Source organism: Nicotiana sylvestris, chromosome 8 (assembly GCF_000393655.2).
Source record: "Nicotiana sylvestris chromosome 8, ASM39365v2, whole genome shotgun sequence".
NCBI classification, from domain to species: Eukaryota; Viridiplantae; Streptophyta; class Magnoliopsida; order Solanales; family Solanaceae; genus Nicotiana; species Nicotiana sylvestris.
In genome coordinates this window covers 39307061-39322581 of record NC_091064.1, presented here as the reverse complement: position 1 = coordinate 39322581, position 15521 = coordinate 39307061, and positions in this window count along the sequence as shown.

Below are 15521 nucleotides of genomic sequence, written 5' to 3'. Positions count from 1 at the left end.
TTTCCTCAACTTGTCTTTCATTGTAGTACTTGGGGGGGGATCCTCTAAGTTTTGTAAGGCTGCGAGCTTATCACATCGTATGCCTGGCAAAATTTTTTATGTTCTTCCTCGCTTATAATTAGCCGTAGTTACTTATCTCTACGCCCTTGTGCTTGTAGGGTTGCCCCTGAACTAATATTTTGACTGTCTTTCCAGTGGAACTCTCTTTTATTCCCGTAACATTTATACGGTACCTTTAACTACCCTGACTCCTAGCTGAATATATCTCAAGTATTACAATGACAATACTGTGAGGCTGAATTCACTATATTGGGTTTTACTATGCTTATTTTGCATGATCTATTGATTTGTTTGTAACCTCCTGTCTAGCCATAAACTCTTCCTGAATCAACTGCTAACTAGTCGTTGGCCCATCATATCAATATTCAGCATAATCTTTCTTGGGTTATTTTCTTTGTCTTAACTTACCTCTCGCACTGGCTCCTTATCTATCAATAACATTTTGGGTAGGAACCCTTACTCCCTCTCCTTGACGTTGTGTTTGCATAATGTTCTGGAATCGTAGCATGTATGTAGGCTTTGGATAATTGCAATCTCATCCCTTTTTCAATTTTTTGCATTCTTCCTTTACCATTCTATAATTACTAGAACCACTTTATTCTAGCTTATTGCCACATCATTCCATATTCCCCCTTTAAGGTAGTACTAAAATTTAGCACTACGACGATCTACCTATAGATGTTTTACCTATTTATCTTTGGCGCCTTCTCACATCATTGATAACCCTTACCCACCTTGCGGTGATCCTCCTGTACCAAGGATAGCAACTTTCCTTACTCATGAGGGTGACACTTAGTATAACTGGCACATACAGTCTCTTAATCTTAAATTTGCTCACATTGCTTACTTTAGGGAAGCATCTTCTTGAATGACCTTTCTCTGAATTTCTTATGAATCTTCTTCTATTGTCCATTCTATTATCGCTGGAACGCAATCTGAAATTCTCATGATGCCGATCATTATCAAATTACTCAGTACCTAATTCATGTTTAGCTTACCTTGTTCACCGACCCATACTGATTTCTATTACTTTGGGGTCTAACTTTTTCTTCTTGTAGTCACGTTGGAGTCACGAGCTTATTTCTCGAAATAAGGATACAACCTTATGGCCTATACTCTTTTGTTGTCTCCAGGCCTGGCACCTCTTATCTTTTCCTTCCCTTGATTATAGACTATGTAACACTGTCATTTCATTTTTTTCCACCGTTGTCATCCATGTATCACATCTCAATCATAATGCTTCATTAACTCTCTCCTTATTTCCCGCTAACATTTATGTCTATAACTTTATTCTGAAAACATGAACAAGATATTCCTTTGCTCTTAGCTCCCTTTGCTCCATCCATTGGCTTTTCGAGTTGCCTAACATTCTCTCTCTACTAGGGACGGGAGCCATACAAAGATAATATTTATCCATTTCAAGGCTTCTAGTGCCTATCTTTGTAGTACTCATATCTAGCTGTACTATTTTAGAGTGCACCATCTGGTTCCTCACAAGGAGATCTACTAGAATATTTGCACTATCCTTCAGAAATGTCAACTAGCGCGAACATTCCATCCCACATTTTGGGTCACTCTAACCCTAGCCAGATCCTAATATATGTCCTTGTGTTATACTACTTTTGTTAACTTCCATAGGACATAAATGAGATGGGTGTGGCCATTTGTACATACCTCTGCTATCGTTGAAGGTAACTCAAAATGCTTATATCTCCCATCCTAAATGGTAAATAATGATAGTCTTCATTAACTGGGCGCCTCGTACCCTTCTTCACCTTTCTTCTTTTACTTGTTGATACTTGTACTATATTCTGAATCTCTCATTGCCTTTCACCATAGGGGTGGATAGATATCCTTGCCTTAAGGCTCCTTATCAAGAGGCTTACACGTCTTAGTACACACATAATCTACTGAAGACCTTACATTTTCTCATCATAAGCATCATGAAAAATCGAGTTCCTCTGACTCAACTCTTCCATATCCTCATTCAATCTCTTACCAACTGGAGGTATTGTCATATTACAGATAAAATAAAAGCTAGGAGTTTGAATTCTTATAAATGAGCTCTACCACACGACCTATAGTAAGAAGAAAGAGTGACAGTCCTAAATTCCCTGTAGCCTCCTACTTATAAGTGTCGTGCATGACACACCCATAAACAAGACTCTACTAGACACGACTTATAGACTTCTTAGGACAAAACTACTCTGATACCACTTTTGTCATGACCCAAACTGATGGGCCATGATAGGCACCTGGTACCTTACTCAACCGAGTACCTACATAACGTATCTTTTCATGTCATACATGAGCCAGTAGGCTGTCATAAAATAAGTAGAATACAATATGTGATATCAACTTATACACAAGACATACAGGCCTACAAGCCCAAAATAACTACTCGTACACTGAACATAGGCCGACTAGGCCATACAATCTTTTACGTACATGACATCTACTTACAAGCCTCTAAGAATACATAATTTTCATAAAGGTACAGACAGAGTCCCGCCATACTAAACAATACACGTCTAAATCATACTAACCAAACAAGCAACTCTGAAGCAAATGGAGTGCACCACCATCTTCCATTGAGCTGATAGCATACTTGGAAGGCTCTTGACCTGTGTATCGAAACCTAGGGGCATGAAACACAGTGTCCCCAAGAAAAAGAGATGTCAGTACAAATAATGTACCGAGTATGTAAGGAATAAAAATCAGTAAATAATAGGCAGGAGAGAAACATGGAGTAAAGGACTCGACATGTACGTTTGCACAACTTTGTGAATAACTTAATATTATAATGTCATGCATAGGTGTATAAATGTCATAACATGCATGGGTATATGCGTTCATAACATCATCAAGCCTCTGAGGGCATCCTATCATATCATCTTAGCCATTGTGGGCAAATTATCAATGTATGCCAGCTGATCAGGTGGTGGAGCGTCTATAACACCGTAACCTTTCCATATCCCATATACATATAATATACATATATACGTGTATATAATGCCATCTGGTCATGGGTCAATGTACATGAATGCAATGCATGAGAAGTACGTCAATGAAATCTTTCGAAGTGTCATAAGATCATTATGCCTTTGATTAATATCAACTTACGTATTTCTGAGACCCATGAATAGATGATAGAATAATAAGACCTATAGGAAAACAAGAATATACGCATCTCTAGCATTTCTATGAATAGAGTAATTTATGGAAGTTGTGCATTTGCTCGTTTCATTTGTGTCGTATAGATCATGCCAAAAAGAAAGAAGGGATAGCCTTAACATACCTGATTCAGTTCTCCAGAAAATTCCTCTAACACACGACAATCGCGATAAAACACGTGATGGAAAGACCGGAGTAGGAAAAATCCATATGATGTTCTTGAGAAAGATTGCATCGTACTCCTATAAAATCGCAAGATCCCGTTGCTAATTTTTCTAAGAAGTTTCGTATGAACTTACGTAACTTACGTTACTATCAAGTATCATCTTGGAGGAAACCTTCTTGCTGAACCTTTTCATTAATTTTAGAGACACCCAAACGAATTGAAAATGGGTTTTAAGTCTTCTTGGAATGAAATGTTGTTTTGTATTCCAATTCCTAGAAATGAAGTGTCTTGCCATTATCAATTAGGTTGCCACCTTTCCATTCAATTGTAAGATTCATGAATATGGACAAGGCCTTGCTACCACGTGGGGGTGGGGTGGGGAAATTTTAATCTTATCCTATAATTAATTAATTAATTAGGTAATATCACGCTACCCGATAATTAACCAATTACCGGCATAATTAAGATTTATCTCAAATTACTTAAAATTTTACTTATTTTTAATATGCTTTATACACCTTACTATCATGGCCATGGGTTAGCTTGTATGGTACTAGTCCATAAATACCAGGTATTTTAGCTCAGGGCGTATTTTATCCCAAAATATTTCGACGAAACTCATTTTCTTCGATTTGCTTACCCTCTCACCTTCAAAAATTTACTTATCCCTTGTTTGAAATAGCATAATACTTGTAACCTCAAAATAATCTCATTCCCGAGCTTGCGTCGATTAACTTTACGATGAAACCTTAACGTCCGAAAATGCGGGATGTAACATCTCATTCTCGAGCTTCCACCAATTTACTATGGCGTACTTTCACATACGAAACATGGGGTGTAACAGAACCACTCTGGCGCCAAGTTACTGGTTTGAAAGGTAATCAGAGCCGGCAATTCCTGGATTGATATGGAAAAAGATGCAAAGGAGTTTGTGCAAAAATGTGATAAATATCAAAGGCATGCTCCGATGATTCATCAACCCGGGGAGCTGCTGCATTCGGTTTTATCCCCATAGTTGTTCATGAAGTGGGGGATGGACATCGTCGGCCCTCTTCCATCCTCACCAGGTAAGGCTCAATTTATTTTATTTATGACTGACTAATTCTCTACGTGGGTTGAAGCATAGGCCTATAAGAAGGTCAGGGAGAAAGAAGTCATCGACTTCATTTGAGACCACATCATATGTCAATTCGGAATACCATCCAAAATTGCATGTGATAACTGAAAATAGTTTATCGGTAGCAAGGTGACCAAATTTCTCGAAGGCCTGAAGATCAAAAGGATATTATCAACGCCTTATCACCCTAGTGGTAATGGGCAAGCCAAATCAACCAACAAGACCATAATACAAAACCTCAAGAAAAGGTTGACCGACGCCAAAGGAAAATAGAGAGAAGTCCTGCGCGAAGTCCTTTGGGTGTATCACACAACTTCGAATTCTAGTACCGGGGCTACCCCGTTCTCTTTGGTTTATGGTGCCGAAGCTTTAATACCGGTCGAAGTTGGGGAGCCAAGCATCATATTCCGATATGCTACGAAGGGATCAAATGACGAGGCCATGAATATGCGTCTTGAGCTATTAGATGAACGTCGTGAAGCTGCCTTTATCTAATTGACTATCCAGAAACAACAAATCGAAAGGTATTACAATCGAAGGGCCAACCTCCGATATTTTTTGGCAAGGTTTTTAACGAGGCAATAGTAGATCGTGCTACCTTAGAATTGAAGGCCGATCACGAATTGGTATCAAAGATTGCATCTATATTATCCGAGATTTCTCTACAATCAACCTAGAATACTGGGGGGGATTACCATCGAATATTGATTATGATAGCAAGGAAATTATTTCGAAATGAAAGGGTCTCAATAGGTGGGATTTATTATAAGGGCCAAATAGTCAGAATGAACCGTGCTCATATAGATTGCTCGAGCCCTAACATAAAACATGTACCCATGTATGATTATTTTCTACAAGAATAAAGAGAAGTACTTTCCTTGAAATTATTTAATGTCTTGGAAAAATTTCCACTTTACAACCCCATACTTTCGATCTATTATGGAAACGAGCGCAAGGAACGATTTTAACCAGAGTTCAAACATTCACTCCGACACCCGGGGACTGCCGTCCATAAAATAAACTCAAACAGATCGAAATATTGAACGTTGAGGGCATGAGACCTCTTAGGCAACCCTCGAAATTTAAAGGTCACAACCATACTCACTCTAGGACTATTAACTTAGGCAAGCCTGGATAACCCAGGAAAACGAGCTCATTGGGCTACACCCAAACTAAAAGGCTATGGCCAATTTAAAATGGTTCAGAGGCGTTCGAACTACGTAACAAACATAGGCCTTCGAAAAAGAAACAATTCTTTCACAACCGGTTCTAAAGGCTACCCTTGGCAGAATCTTAAACTTAAGATATTTTCAGGAAAAAACTTCGATAACACTGAAAACCGATAACGCCTTAACCCAGAAGGGCAATAAAGGCAAGGTTTGTTCGAACCCTCGAGCACAACCTTATTATTTTGTGCTAAGTCATTCCAACCTTTGTGGATACAAGCAATAAAGCAAAGGAAAAATATCAGAGCCAAAAAGGGTGGAATGCCTATATATATATATATAAACGATCATTTTACAAAAGCCAGATCGGCAAAAAACAAAAGAAAGTAAAATACAAAAGCCTAAGAGCTACTATTACTTCGAGTTCGAGAGATCATTCTCACTAGGATGGAAAGCCTAAGGGCTATCTTATTTCGAGTTCAGGCGAGACCTCACTCGGCTATTAAAGCCTAAAGGTTACATTTTTTTGAGTTCGAGAAACCACTCTCACTTGGCTATCAAACATAAGGGTTACCTTTGTCACGACCCAAATCGATGGGCCGTGACGGGCACCTGGTACCTTACTCTACTGAGTACCAACGTAACGTATCTTTCTTAATACATCATCATATACACATGCATATGGGCCTAATAGGCCAACATGATCCTTTATAAACTCAAAACATAGGCCGACAAGGCCGTACAATCTTTTATGTACACGACATTTGTCTAAAAGCCTCTAAGAATACATAAATGTCATAAGGGTCGGGATAGAGTCCCGTCATACCAAACAATATACGTCTAAATCATACTAACCAAACGACCAACTCCGAAGCAAATGGAGCGCACCAACATCTTTTGCGGAGCTGATAGCCTACTTGGAGGGCTCTCGATCTGTCTATCGGGACCTGCGGGCATGAAACGCAGCGTCCTCGAGCAAAAGGGACGTCAGTACGAATAATGTATTGAGTATGTAAGGCACATAAATAAATACATGAGAGATATGGAAGACATATAGAGTACATGACTCAACCTGTAAGTCTGAATAACTTTGTAAATCATAAATTACTTTTAACGTCATGCATATGCGTATGAATATCATGTCGTCCATAGGTATATATTTCATAATATCATCAGCCTCTGAGGGCATCCCATCGTATCATATCGGCCACTGTGGGCAAAATCATCATCGTATACCAGCTGATTAGGTGGTGGTGCGTATATAACGCCATAACCTTTCCCATATCCCATATATATATATATATATATATATATATATATATACATACATATATACGCGTATATAATGCTGTTTGAATCATACTTACATATATATGCGTATATAACGCCGTTTGAATAATATTTCGGCCACTGTGGGCAACATCATCATCATTTACCAGCTGATCAGGTGGTGGTGCGTATATAACGCCGTAACCTTTTCCCATTCCATATACATATATTTACATATATACGCGTATATAACGCCATCTGGTCATGGGTCAATGCACATGAATGCAATGCATGAAAAGTACGTCAATAAAATCATTCGGAAGGTCATAAGACCACTTTGCCTCTTGAGCAATATCATAAAGTAACATCTTTTCAACTTTCGTATTTTTCTGAGACCCATGAACAGATGATAAAATATTATGACACATGAGAATTAAAGAACATAGATATTTCTATTACTTCTATGAGTAGAGTCACTTATGGAATTTGTATATTTGCACGTTTCGTTCATATCGTATGGATCATGCCAAAAGAAAGAAGGGATAGCCTTAACATACCTGGGAGTAGGGAAAACTCCGTAAAATACTTTTGGAGAAGATAACACCGTACTCCTTTAGAACCGCAAAATTTTACGTTGCTACGATTCTAACAAATTCGTGTGGAATTGCGTTGTTGCAAGATTTCGTTGGAACCTTTTCATGCTTAGTGTTCTGCTATTGTTATTAAGAAAGAAATGAGGAGGCAAGACTTGGTTTTGGCTATTCTCTAATGTTTTATTATTTGTTAAAGGCTCAAGCTTATCCTTGGATGCTGTTGAAGAATCTCGTCGACGCTTTGGGTTGGAGGTGAGTGATTCTATTTGCTTCAAAGCAAGGATTGTTATCTTACTTATTGACAATGGAATTAAGTTGAACAAAAAGCTTGACATCAAATGGCATGAAACTCTGGTGCCAACAATTAGTAGAATACTACAAGTTGGAGATCTAATTAAAGAGAATAAATCTTGATATCTTGGTACATGTCTTTAGGCATTTAAGAATTATACACGTAGATGCCACTTATCCTTTATGAATAATTAGTCATATTCTATAAGCTTCCTTGCTGCCATGTATCATTTTATAATCTAATAATTAACTAGGAAATGTCCCTTTACCCGGTAATTAATCAATTACCTGCATAATTTAAAAATTGCCTCAAATTACTTAAATATCTACTTATTTTTAATATACTTTATACCTTATATTACCGTGGTCATATGGTACCTTGCATGGTACTAGTCCATAAATACCGAGTATTTTAGCTCGGGCCGCATTTTATCCCAACATGCCAAACTTTGACAAAATTCGTTTTCTTTGACTTGCTCCCCTTTTCACCTTCATGAATTTACTAATCACTTGTGAAATAGCATAATCCTTATAATCCCCAAATAATCTTTTCCTTGGACTGATGTCAATTACCTTATGACAAATTCAACATAAAACACTGCAGGGTGCAACATCGACGTAACTTATTACTGTGAAGCATAACATCAATCATAATATATTACTGCATAGCATAACATCAACATAATACTGCGGGGTGTAACAACCTTAATTCAAGTTCAAATAAATAATCTCACTTGGCACAAAGCTGCCTCAGTTTGAACTCGAGCTTCTGATTGAGGTTTACCGACTAGGAATGGTCGAGGATAGTACTTAACATCAATCCTTACCATCTCAAAGCTTCAAATGCGATCCCATTATTTCATGCTAAGGCACTTCGAACTTCGTATAAATTAACAAAAAGGCAGCAAATTCAGAAGCCATGAGAGAGAAGAAAGTTTTTACATGTATCTCAAAAGCCTTTTTACAAGGGCCATATGGCCCGATTAAGAGTTCCTTACAAGGGTCTATCGGCCTCAAACTAAAAATAAAAAGTTACAAAAATTACAAAGCCTAAGCAGCATGGTCCTTATCAGAAGAAGCATCTTCGTGCTCAGAGTCTTCTTCACCGCCAGATTCGCTCAGATTCTCAGCCTTCCTTAGGAAAAGCCAGCTTCTGAGCCTTCGTTTCCTCTGCCCTGGCAATCTCGATTTCAGCAGATATATCAAAGCTATGATCATGGGCCCCCTTAAGGGCCTTCCTTCAAGCTTGCCACCTTGCATGATCCACCATGCTATTGGCCTGTGCTAGGGTGGCTTCAACATCGACCTTGTATTGGGTTGCATTAGCCCGAGCCTTAATATTAGTCACGGCCGCCTCAGATCTGGACACCTCGAGCTCTTTGGCCAAGTTGGATAAGTTGGATTGAAGATCCTTGATTTTTTTTTGGCTGAACCGAGGCATTCTCCCTTATAGCCCGAAGCTGAGACTCGGCCGACTCCAGCTCTGCTTAGATGACCTCCTTTTTTTGAAGCTAAGATGTCCATACACCCCTTGAACTTTTCAGCCTCTACTTGTACTTCATCTATTTGCCTTTGAAGGCCCTTGATCTGTTCGAGCCTCTATTGAACCTGCAAAATTGGATTGTTAGTTGTTATCTCCAACTCATCTTCACTATTATGAAGCACTCGGAATACCTGCTCGACCATCTCAGCATGCTCATCTCGAGTCTTCACCAAATCTACCTGAAGCTTCTTATTGAGAAACTTGTAGGGATCACATTTCTCAGTGAGGCCTTGAACCTCAGCCTTACGCTCCTCTCAGATTCAAAGGAAGGCCTCGTGATGCAACACCGAATCCTACAAGTAAGGAAGAAAATGTTGAAACTATCTACAATTCAAAGTTTTAAAGAGATAATGGAATGACCCTCAAACTTGCCCGAATCAGAGCATGATGGGCCTCATTGAACAAACAAGCAACCTCCACTCCATCCATCTTGGCTTGGTCTTCTTCAGTGACCAAGCATCAAAGATAGCTAGTCACCTCTACGGAGGCGAAAAGTACCCGAGCATCCTCTGGGACCGAAATGATAATTGATCGCTTACACCCGGGATCGACACTGGGGGCCGGAACCTGACTGGTAAGTTTAAAGCGCGATGAAGCCTAATTTGAGCTCTTTCTCGATAAATCTAAGTTACCTAGACAGGTGACATCTTCCACTCCGGCAAAGTAACCACGGACAAGGTCTTATGCCCCATGGACCCCTTCACCGAGGCAAATCTCCATCGCCTGAGCATACTTGATCGTCGAATCAGAGAACTAAGGTAATAGAGGGGAATATCCAATCTCTAGCGCCCCAAGTAAATCTTTTGGGGCACAGCCTTCATCTCGGGGGGCCTCGGGCATGTTTTCTACATCAACATCCATCGCTTCCTCGATAGCCTTCTCACCTCGAGGGGAAGTTACTTTAGCTCTTTCTGGCTTGGGCACTTCAGTTGAGGCTTCCCCCTCTTGCTCATCGAGTCGAGGCAGAGCAGTTTCAGCTTCCACCAGCTCGAGGAGTTTTTAAGCATCTGTGCTGGCTCGCACTCAGGCCACCAGCCTAGTTTCCTCTTCATCCACCACAAACTAATCTAGTAGCCGATGGACTGAATCCATTGTTAGAGGGATGACATTTCCCTTAGGCTTACGGGGCCTCCTAGCGGGTCTTTTCTTTTTCGGGCTCGGAGATCTCGGAGCCTCTTTTTTTTCTTCTCTTTGGCCTACTTCAGGGCAGATGATGAGAGAAGTTCCTCTTCTTCAGTAGATGGGGTCCTCATTGTTATATCCTTCCTGAGACCTATAAAAGGAAAATGACGAGTAACCTCAATGCAAAGCCTGAATGGAAACCTTACTATAAAAGAAGATTACCATGGTTACGGGTCTCCCATTGACTCTTTGATAACTCCATCCAAGCACGCTCGGAGTAAGACTTCTGCGAAACTAAACCCTCTACCCATTGCCTGAGAATGGGTATTACTTCTGATAAGTGGGCCGCCGATGCAACACCAAAAAACTTAGATGAGGAAAGAAGATGAGAAGTAAACCGGCAAAAGTTAGATATTCAAGGCAAAGTGATACCTATGATTCATGTTCCATTTTTCAGGAAACGACATGTCTTCGGTAGGGATTAGATCCGAAGTCTTTATTCCAACAAATCGGCCCATCCAACCTCGGTCTTGAGTCTCGTCTATGCTTGAGAATGGGGGTTTGGTGGCTCGACAGTAAAGCTTGATCAATCCTCCTCGATAAAGTCGGGGATTGTAGAGACACATAAGGTGATCGAGGGTAAAAGGATGCCCTTCGATCTTGTTTACAAAAAATCGGAGGAGGATTACGATCCTCCGGAATGATGGATGAATCTGGCGAAGAGTCACATTGTACCTCTTGCAGAAGGCAACGATGATGGGTTCTAAAGGACCCAATATGAAAGGTTAAGTGTAAATACTTTTAAAACCCTTTCACATGAGTAGTGATTGATTCCTCAGGCAAGGGCACCACCACATGCTTGTCAACCCAGTTACAGTCCTTTTTAACTTGGTCAAGGAGACATGCGGTAATTGTACATATGTATCTCGACATCGGTTCGCATCGACCCAGTGTCGAGGGTGTATTCTCTACCTTAATGTCACAGCAGTAGGGCACTTTGTCAGAACGAAGTCCTCTAGGGAAGGCTCCACCACAGTTCTGTCACCGGCGGGCCTAGACAAAGAAGAGGTTTCCTTTTGCGGAACTGTTTTTGAAGTCTTAGCCATTTTACTTTTATGAAGGAGAATGGAAACTGAGAAGAAGCACTTGAAATTTTGCGATGGAACAAGCGAAGGAACCCGAATATCTGAGAATAAAAAGCTTTGAGGAAGGGGAAGTATTTTGAAGACTAAAGTAAAGAAGATTTGGAAGTAAAGTTTGAAAACTGAAGAAGAAAAAGGGGATTTATAATTGTGCAATGACGGTTCAAAGCCGGTAATGGTCGACTGTTGACTGACGCGCATAAATGCCTGGGAAGCTGTACTAACGAGACATTTTAGTTACCTCCACTGCTTGCATCATGGTGCTTATGTCATGATATATCGAAGTGAAGATCGAAGGCTCAAATCATTTCTTGCCATTACTCTCCAAAAAATGAGGGGACTATCTGTATACAGTAATCGGGCTTGCCCTTTTTAGTATGACTAGTCGAGACCAGGGCGTGATAGGCCAAGGTTTGACCCCATGTCGTACCGGATCGTGACACGAAGTTATATGACCAAGCTCATGATTTAAGGATCGATCGAGATCGAGATCAGCCAAGACCGAGACCGAGCAGAAAAGAGATCGAGCAAGATCGAGGGAAGCATGTCGAACCAAATAACGGAAAGCCAAGATATCCACGATCAGGCGAGGATCACAGCGAAAATCTCGGCACGTATCAAGGAGAGGCCCATTTATCAGTTAATCATGGGATTTCTTATCGTACTTAGGATTGTACCAGGAGTAGGACTCCCCTACTATATAAAGGAGGGCTGATTATTTGTATTCATCATCAGATTAACGTAACAAAAAGCTACATATTCACTTTCTCTTAAAGCTATCAATGTTTCTGTTACTTTGTTCTAGTATAAACTGAATCCTCACTTGGTTCTAGGGTGATCAAATTCGAGGACCAAGACTACCTGATTCATTTGGTTTGCTTTAATTTCTATTTACTGTCAATTTCAATATCAATTTACGTTTTCTTTCACTTTGTGCTAAGCAAATTATGAGTCCTTAAAACCACAGTATAAATCCAATTGTTATCCGTTATTAGGGTAAACATTGATAAAATTAAATAGTAGGAAATTTTTTTACGTATTACCAACTCCAACACATTATTAGTATCTCTTTCCATCTTCTTCTAAACTTGATAAAGCCATCTTAATTCTCATCTCATCCTGCTAAAAAGCACTGCTCGTTTGTAACACTTGAATAATCATGGATGAGCAAGAGATTCTTGGGAAAAAACAGTAGAAGAAGCTTAATTACGACTTCATCAACATACCCGACCTCCCTTTTTATATAGTTTTTTATTTAAAAAATGAAACTTAATGTATTTTTCTTAAATTGTTAGCTTAAGTTCTTCACCCCCAATTACTTACTTACATAGTAATTCTCAATCTCCAAAAATTGATTATATATGTTTAAGTTTGGGTTCGTTTTGGACTCGTTTATATTAGAAATATTTTGACTCGTTATTTTGAGTTTCACATGTTGGATCAAGTCAATAAATGAATCATAACCCAACTAGTTTAAACTTTGAACTAAGTTAGAATAGTTATTAAAATTAATTGATTTTTTTATCTCTACGTGTAGGGTAGGAGTAAGATCTGTGTTTATACTATCTTCCCGAGATTCCATTTGTGGGAACTCACGTAGTTAGTTGTTGTTGTTGTTACGTGCAGGTCTACATGCAGTTGATATGGATCTTGAGCCAATAAATATTGAAGTTTTGATAATAGATCAAGCATACTTTGGTGGGGTCCAGCGGACAGAATCTGAGATTAACTTAATTAATCAATGATAAGGTTGTACCACTGCATATGTGCGATTTGATGCGGTCGTTAGTAGTGCCAAAGGGTGTTGACATAGAGCATGAGTATTGCAACTCGTCGATCGCACGGTCTGAATTGCACGAAAAGATTGGACAGTTACTGTTAGGGCCTAACTCTTTATCATCGGGCGTGGCACAATTGTGGCAAGGATTGGGGCGTGATGGCCTTGTCATTGGCCTATGTGCGGGCAAAACGATCATGCGGGCAACGGACAAGACATTGTCATGAGGGCTGTTGTGGGCAAGTATTGGCCAAGGTCTTGGGACAGGCAAGACATGCTTGGCAAAGGCTTGACAAGGCAGTGTGGGCAGTGTTGGGGTGGCATGGCATGGCATGGGCGCCAAAGTCAGTGGCACATGCACTTCGGATTGTGGTAGCAACAAATGTGAGCTAAGCTAAAATGCGACAGTGCGAAATGATGGAAAATGCTTTCAATAGCTAAGGCAATGCTATGTGAAGGAAAATACAAGAAATGGCACGAGGGAAACAAAGGTTGACATGGACAAGGCAGAAACTCGGCCAAGACATGTGCGGGCGGCAGTGGCGTTGGGCGTGTGCAAAAGAATCATGGGCGGCAGATTGCGGGCAAGGCATTGGTGCGGAGCAATGTCAAAATGAGCCAAGGTTGGGCTCAATGTAAGCCTTGGGCGCGAATCAGCTGGCCAAGTCAAGATGGCACATGCAATGCACATGCCAAAGCAGTTTGGCGGTTACCTTTTCATAACTTCTTGTACCCATGACTGATTTATGCTTGTATCCATTATAATTTCGTGCATATCATGGCCTAAGTAGTTGCGGATGTCAACTACAAGTTAGGAACTGATTTAGCCTTAGCCCGAGAAGCGGCCAAAGCTGTAGACAACAAGTGTCAATGTGTTGTCAAGTCTTAAAGGTTGCCTATGTTCTATAAATAGGGCCTTTGGACTTAGTCAGATTTAAATGGCCAATTTCCTCTGAAATTCTAAGTGGGAAGCAAGAGTGAAATGTGAGGGTTCCAAAGTGTTTCAAAAGGGATTAAGGCTAGGCTTAGGCGGGTCTAAGTGTTGGCTAAGAACAACTTGTGTTCTTTGACAAAAGTAGGCTGTGAACGACTTGTGTTCATAGCAAATTGAGGGTTCCTTTGTATATTTTCGAAATTAATACAAGGGTTGAGATTTTTCCGTATTGGCTTGTGTTCTTTCTGATTTGTTGCCAAAAATTCGTTAAGGCCAAACTTGCTAAAATTTGGCTAAGTGTTGGGAAAGACTGAGTCAAGTGCGCAATTTGACTGTCGCGCGGGTGTGACTTTGGACTGAGCAAAAATGCCCCTGTTACAACTGGTATCAAAGCGGAGCAAGGTTCGTGGCAGTGGCAAGATGACCGGTGGAAGATTTTGTGGTGCTATTTGAGAACATGGTTGGTGGCACAAATGCTGAACTGTGTAGATGGTGATTCTTTTATTTTTGCGAGAATGGCACGTTTGGAGGCAGATTATGCGGCGAGGCATGAAACTACGCTGGTAGAAATGGCCTTGGTACCCAAGGAAAAGGAAGAACTACGCGAAGAGGTGGTTCAACTTCGAAGGGCATTACAGATTACTACCCCTAGAAGTGATGAATGACAAAGTTGAGGATTCCGGAGCCAAAGGCTTATGGTGGTGCAAGAAGTGCCAAAGAACTGGAAAATTTCTTGTGGGATATGTAGCAGTATTTCCAGGCTGCTCATGTACCGGATAAGGAAAAGGCGACACCACACCTATGTATTTGACTGATGATGCGAAAGTGTGGTGGCGTAGATGAGTGGTAGAAGTGGAAAGTGCTAGACTGTCCAAGATTGAAACTTGGGAGATGCTGAAGAAGGAATTAAAATCTCAATTCCTTCCAACTAAGTCGTCATGGATTGCAAGAGATGGACTGTGTCACTTGAAATAAAGTGGCACGGTCAGGGAGTATGTCAAGGAATTTTCGTCCTTGATGCTGAATGTAAGTAATATGGCAGAGGAAGACAAGTTGCATTACTTTATGAGCGGATTGAAGGGTTGGGCGCAATTAGAGTTGAGAAGGCAAAATGTTCAAAGCCTCTCTACTGCTATTGCGGCGGCAGATACATTGGCTGACTTAAAC